Genomic DNA, 7,290 nt, shown 5'->3' on the forward strand with positions numbered 1-7,290 from the left:
GTGTGTGTGTGTGTGTGTGTGTGTGTGTGTGTGTGTGTGTGTGTGTGTGTGTGTGTGTTTGACTCTATAGATCTGAATTAAGTAAAATAAAATAATCCCAAAGCAGAAACTGTACATGTTCAACAAGACTTTGACTTTTTAAGTCCTCTGTTAAATCTGAGTAAAATTACAAACTGACTGAAATAAACCAGATTTTTTTTAAATAATTGATATAATCTTCACACAGCTTCCTCCTTCTGCCAGTTAATGATGTTTATGTTGTGGGTTTATGAGGATAAAAGTCATCAGGACATTGAAGCTGACGCATTAAAGTCATTTAATTATTCAAACTTGATGTTTGCTTAAGTTCCGAGTTTTTGTCCAATTATTGCACATTATCAGAACACAGAAACTCTTCTGTAAACTTAGGAGGGACGTGGATCCGTCCTGGACCTACGCGTTCCCATCCAGACCTCAGAACCAGATGAGTATCCAGGAGGACTCGTGTTCTGGACTCTGAGGTCCCGTTTGAGGCCTGAAAATGACAGATCTTGTGTTTATACGACAAAAGGTCAAGCGGACAGAAAGGTGTCACACCTGAAACTTCACATCCGCGGGGGGAGAAACTGAGACAAACGAGGCGCTCATCATCCTGATAAGCTCATCTGGGAGGTTTTAAAGGCGTTAAAGCTGGAAGTTGGTGGTTTGATCAGAGCCTGAGCGCCACAAGGACGCAGGAGAGCTGGAGAGCTGCGACCGAACACCGGCAGCGGAGAGCCGGAGCGCACGCAGCGGAGAGGACCGCTCCTCCACCCGGCAGCTCTCCTCCGGCTCCTCTGCCGGCGCGAGCTCGCCTTCTMGGGCTTTTAAAGCCTCCACAGCTCCCCTCCTTTTAATTGATTTTCTCATAATTAACTCAGTCTGTCCATCGATTTCCTTTCGGCGGCGGGTAAACCCTCCATCCTGCGGTGGGATTGTGCTTTCTACGGGTGCCGACGAGCAGATATCGACCACATTGATTAAGAAGCCCACAGCGCAGGAGAGACCTGGCAGCGAGCCTCTACAGGCTGCAGAATGCTCGCTAATAACAGCGCAGGTTGCGCAAACGACCTGTGCGCAAAACCTTGACGGAGCGCTTCCAGTTTGGATTGACGCAACAACGAGCAATCAACACAAAAATAGTCTAAACAAATTCATAAATGTCGATCAGAAACCCCCCAAAATCACCACACATGGGTTCAAAATCAAACAATGCATTCAGGACAAGCATCAGCCTGTTTTTCAGCTCGTTTATATCAGACAAAGCGTGTGCGCAATGATCGTGGAACAACACAAATTACACGTGAAGGTGCAGCGCGCGCCTTGACGCTCCGCACACCAGCAGCAGCACATTCAGAATCAAATATTCCCGCGATGATCTGCAACATGCAGAGCAGGAGAGGAGACACGACGCTATTCGTCCACGGAGCAAGGGAGGAGAGGAGAGAGAGAGGGAGCGCGCGAGAGAGACAGAGAGGAGGAGAGTCAGAGCGCGAGGGCTGTCCCGGCCATATTCACTCCTGTCTAATCAATAAAAAGAAAGGAAAAGAAAAAGAGAGGAAAAAGCCCAGCCCCAAATAACAACAGTAACAACAACAGAATCATTAGGAGCGATATTTCTCTGCTGTCTGCAACTGGACAGAACTGAACAAGACTGTGATTTCAGGGAAGAAAAGAGGGGGAGCAGATGTGAGCAGGAAGAGAAGGCTTCTTGTTTATTATTAGTATTATTGTTACCAGTGCTTCCATCGGTGAACGTCTCCATCCCCGCCACGCGAGCAGCCTGTCTGGACAAGAGGGAGGGATGGAGAGCTGAAGGCAGGGGAAGGTGAAAGGCGGGGTGATAGGGGGGCCGCCTGGACCGGGGCTGGGGGCTCAGCTTTWAAACTGGGAGGTGGTGCTGATGGTGCTGATGGCGGGGGGATATGGTAACACCCTAACCTTTCATGTCTCCCCCTCTTTCTTTCTGTGTCCCTCGTTGCCCCCCACCCCCCACCATCCTCCATCTCTCACCCTGGACGTGTGTCTCTCAGCGGTTTCCATGACAACCCGATGGCTGTGGTGATGCTGCTGGGGAGAAAGAGGCGCGTGCGTGWTAGTGGAAGAAAAAAAAGACAGTCATTTTGTTGGGATTCAGCCAGACAAAGCAGGGGAAAAAAAGGACTAATTATTATAAGATTTCATAAATTCCACTCACAAGTGATGTTTACATTCTGACTGATAGGTCCTGACCCTGCAGAATAAATGATTAAATTATTTACGAAGAAAAATGGCTTATTTAGGTAAAACGTTGAAATAGTTGGTTTCCTAACAGGTTTTAGGCCAAGTTCTACAACTTCTTCAGCTGATTCTGATGCATACTCACCATGAACTCCTGCTGTTTTGAATGTGAAGCATGTTGAGCAGCATGCATCAGTGTGCTGCCACCTGCAGGCCGAACAACCAAAACAAACTGTTACTTGTGTCAGATACACGATCCCAAATGACTGTAACATCACAAAGAAGGAACACAAGATGCTCGGAAACACCAAGGGCACAAAAAGGAAATGCAGGAGTTGTGCAAAGTCAAGACCTCATGCAGTCGGTGGTTTGGAGCACTGCAGACTGTGACCTCTCAGATTAGAAGAGTGGTTCAACAGAACGGCAGGAACAGCTAAGACACAGAACCTCCCAAGTGGAAAAAAGGAAGAGCCGAGTGTTTATGATGATGATGAACATCAATTTTTACCTTTAATTGAAATTAGCTCAAGCAGTTACAGTTTTTTTTTTTTACCATTTGTCCATTATCTTTTTACCTGCTTCTTCCTTTTTGAGTCACAGGGGTCATCTCCAGCAGCCACAGTGCGAGGGGCGGGGTACACCCTGGACAGGTTGCAAGTCCATCACAGGAACACAGTGAGACAAACAAACAACATTCTTTCACTCAGGGACAGAGTTACCAATTAGCGTAACGGTCATGTTTTGGTCTGTGAGAAGAAACCAGGCCTACCTGAAGAAAACCCACACATGCACAGAGAGAACATGCAGGTCCCCCACCTGGTTTTGATCCAACAGTTTTGAGCCCACATTATTTTTAAACAGCAGTGAAATATTTCTAAATATTCTAGTACACATACTGACATTTTTTATGATGAAGTTCAATCAATTGTATTATTTTATTAAAACAACCAGGTGCTTTTCCAAAAAGCTAAAATAAAATTTGTCGATTCAGGCAAACATCCTAGTTTAACATCAGTTAATTAACCAAATCAACCTAACTGAAATAAATTACTGAACTCATGCAACATAATTATTTTTCATTTAGCCTGAACTGATCTGCAAGTTATGGGTTCATTAGTCAATCGAGCTCAGGTAAATTGATTAATTAAAGTTTTAATCAAGACAGAAGGCAATGGCGTAACTTTAGGTATAGACGCCCTGTGGGGTGGGGGGGAGGGTTAATGTGTGCCTATTTCTTATTGAATCATTACTTTTGTAAAATGATTCAGGATATTATGGTGTTAAAATACATTGTAATGCTTTTACTGTGTAACAATTAAGCAGTTCTATTCTTAGAGCGAATGATGTAATATTATGTGAAGGGGGGGTATGCTGAGTGGATCAAATTATTGTGAAGTCATAACACTCCTAACCCCCTCCCCTACAAATGATGCTCATGATTACATATATATGTTTTCTGTTAATGTATGTTAGGCAGCCCTTTCTCTTGTATGTTTAAGCTGAAGCATGATACAGTGTAAACTGAACAAAAGGCTCCTCAAGTTCCTTTCTATTTCTGAACAAAACGCTGTCACACGTTGAGGCAAAATTACAAGGAATCTATAAGGACTGACAACGAACATCCACTGTGGGCTATAATGATGGAAGACAGCTTTAAAGAAAGACCTTATTAATTTTTTTTCTCCTCAAGAAAAAAATTTCTCCCATCAGAAGAATGTGCGATGTGCTGCAGGGTATACATACAGTAACAGCAACCCCCGCAGGTCGACACAAAGCTATAGTGTCTATCAGCCTCAGATGACACGTTTCGATAGCAGACTGATTTAAGCTTCAGCTACCACGAGATGACTTGAGTCTCCATCCAATCAAGGCAGTAGGAGGAACACCTGCGGACAGTGGAATAAAGTCTACAAGAGAATGATGAGCGCTCCCCTGCCACACAAAACTGGCGCTACATTAGCTTTTGTACCCTGACACCATTTGCACCGAGGAACACAAAACCACCTCTGATGTCTCACTGAAGTGGTTTAGAAAACAAACTGAACATTCATTTCACCAAATGTCCAGTGATGTGATGATAAAACAATAAGAAGAAAAAAAAACAAGGGGAGTTTTATTCCAAGTTATTCCCTGCTGGAAGTGATGGAAAGTGTGTTGAAAGTGATAAATTCATTAAAAAGAAATATGGATTCAAGATTAGAAGTAGTATTCATCAAGGTTTTCTTGGTTTGGGCTCCTTGTCTGTCAAAATCTTAACCTTTTTGTAGACCTAAACACAAACCTGTAATACAAAGATTGACAAAGAAAAGTTTATTAAACAGGGTTAGAATGTGCTTAAATAAAAATATTTTAAATTTTTTTCAAAACCGTTTTGGTCCTAAATTAAAAAGTTAACTATACCAGGTAAGATATTCACTGCTAACAACCTTTTCGCAGAACCCCATCAAAAGGAAAGCAGGGTCCTGTAACCTTGTCTGATCAGTGGTTGTGAAAATATCAATTTATTGTTTGAATATAAGAATCACCAAAGCAAGTCAATTTAAATAATTCAAACTCTATAACTTGTTTCTTTTTTCCTTTTATAAATAAAAATTGCAACTATTTGCTTTTATTTTGATAAAGAGATAAAGGTTGTACACATCTAATGGAGCAGGATTGGGGGTTCTTAGTTTGGCTTGGAAGTAAGAAAGGGGGGCTTTGAGGAAAATAGTTTGTGAAACATTGATCTAAACTTTTGCTTTGTCCCCACTGTTAAAGAGTCTCCATGCTTTGCTAGAATAAAGATATTCCCATGCAGATGTAAAAACAATCATTTCYGGTGTCAGACTTGTTTAAATTGACTTGGTTTGCTATTTGCAAGCAGGACTGGACTTGAAATAATCTCTTGAAAAGTCTGGGTGAAATGGGAAAAGAACATACGACTGAAGATTAACTAATGAGCCAGAATTTAAAAAGAGAATAGGTGAAGKGCATCCTGATGAAAAAGTTTGTTTAGATGCATTTCTTGTCCTTGGAAGTCTGTGAGCAAAACGCTCCTGAGTGCTCCACATATGCACCTCATTTTTCCACCGAACAGATCTCTCATGGAAAGGCCCGCCACGAGGGAATCGTGGTTCTGAGAACACCGCAGCATCATTTGAGCTGGACCTCTGTAGTTCTGCAGACTTCTCAGACAAAGTGCCTGAGAGGCTACCTGTGGGCATCACATCACTGCTCTCGCTTTAAGGCTGGGTGTGATGAGAACTGGGGATTTCTAAAAAAAAGGAAGAAAAAAAAATAAACTCCCAGTTTTCCCCAAGGCGAGCCTGAGGCAGTTTAGCTGGCCATCAAACAGGGCATATACTCTAAACACCCCCATCAGGTGTCTCCCAGAGGGCTGGACCCTCTTACTGTTCTTCATGATGGAAGCTCAATAATATAACCATTTGTACACAAAGCAGCCTTTTAGAAGCTGGGTGCTCCTAACTGACCTGACAACGAGGCCATGCTTAAAGCTGACTGACACTGTGACACAACGCAACGATGAAACCAACATTTTAAAAACATAAGACAATAAATGTATTTATGTTCTATATCTGCAGACATTTTAATGCATTATAAATGCACGTATCTTCTGTTCAACAGTCTTCCGAGTATTTTAACTTGAGCYGAATTTTATTAGGTTTGTAAAGATGTCTGTTTTTAAATGCCAAATTGTGYAGCTAAAATGCTGAGAGGACATTTTATAAAGTCCTGACGTATCTCAGTGATTCAGGTAGAAAAACAAAAGCTTAGGTGTTTTGGATGATTTCTTTTGAAATGGTTATATTGTCCTTCCATCAAGAAACCATCCAGAAAATGTACTTTTTTTACATTTTATTGTTACTCTTTAGCTGACACCTACATAAATATTTAAAAATAAAAAGAACATTTTTGCTTCTTCTAATGAATGATTGAAGCGTGATGATTTGTCTTCAATGGACTTCATTATATTATTTGGGTCAGATAAAGKGTACTTTAACTTGACCATAATAAGACAGTTCAGTAAATTGCTTAATAACTAAAATTAACATGATGTAAATACTATTTTTAAACAGAAGTACTTTATTTAGTTTCCCAGTCAATGAACAGAACCAGGATGAGACCTTTCAATTTTTATTTTTCACCAGAAATAATTTCCACTTTTATAAAGATTTACAGAAAGTTATAAAAAAAAGAAAAGAAAAAAACCTTAACAAAAATGTTCCCTGGAATCAGAGAACAACACAAACATACAATAATTACTTTTACCAAAACCACAGAAAAATAAACATAGAAATGTGTCCATTGTTCACCCAGGTCTCTCAGCTTGGCCCTGCAGAGACTTTCACTTCAGACACTGTCTGCTTGCTTAAGTCGTGCCAGTATGAAGGGACTTAAGAGTGAGGCCTTATTGATCGTCTTCTATGAGTGAAGTCCAGGCATTAGTTCCAGCAGGGTGAGTAGACAGCTGTCTGTGAGCCACTCTACTGGGCCAACATGGCAGGGCTGAGTGGAGCTGGGATGTGCACTTTTGATTTTGATCTCTCCAACATCACTTCTATTGACTGACGCACTGTCCTGTGCTTTACTTGCTGAGAGGAGCACTTGCTGAGGCCTCGTTGGAAGCCCAGACACAAGCCACCGTTGCATTATCAGGGATGCTCCTGACAAGCTTGTGATGATGAATCTTCCATGGTCTGCTGAGATCCATCCCTAATCACTGCTGTCATCTACCGTATCCACTGACCACGGCAAACACGAGGTGGGTTATCATGGTGCACAGGACTGAGAATTCCAGTGTTATCTAGTTGTGAATTTCACTTTTAGGCTCTCCAAAGTTGGACACAAAAGTCAAACTGTGGTAAAAAGCCCCTCCCCCCCCTCTTCCATGCTTATTTCTAACGTTTGTTTTACAAAAATCAGATGTGCTTTTGCTCTCCCCCCTTTTTTTAACATTTAAACTGTTTTTTAAAATAAGGCAATTTCTTTCTAAGATTTGAGTTAAATCAAAAATAATTAAACTTTTTTCCGTGGTGGTGTTGCAGGTAAGAC

The 7,290-nt window shown here is 41.6% G+C and overlaps 1 protein-coding gene and 1 long non-coding RNA gene across 3 annotated transcripts in view; both read right to left on the bottom strand.

Moving 5' to 3' along the window:
• Nucleotides 1–1,708: 1,708 nt before the first annotated feature.
• On the bottom strand, nt 1,709–2,925 carry LOC106521031 (uncharacterized). Of its 2 annotated transcripts, XR_001310623.1 has the most exons (5): nt 2,814–2,925; nt 2,591–2,685; nt 2,384–2,445; nt 2,216–2,251; nt 1,709–2,085 (listed from the first exon to the last, which is right to left on the bottom strand). It is a non-coding gene; the product is annotated as an uncharacterized LOC106521031 (long non-coding RNA). The 2 variants fall into 2 exon arrangements; XR_001310622.1 differs by lacking the exon at nt 2,591–2,685.
• A 3,431-nt stretch (nt 2,926–6,356) lies between these two features.
• Nucleotides 6,357–7,290, bottom strand: part of dedd1 (death effector domain-containing 1) — a gene marked incomplete in the record, with an annotated part of 16,224 nt that continues 15,290 nt past the window's right edge. The window contains 1 exon segment of the mRNA XM_014013409.1: nt 6,357–7,290.

Source organism: Austrofundulus limnaeus, unplaced genomic scaffold, assembly GCF_001266775.1.
Source record: "Austrofundulus limnaeus strain Quisiro unplaced genomic scaffold, Austrofundulus_limnaeus-1.0 Scaffold101, whole genome shotgun sequence".
Taxonomy (NCBI): Eukaryota; Metazoa; Chordata; class Actinopteri; order Cyprinodontiformes; family Rivulidae; genus Austrofundulus; species Austrofundulus limnaeus.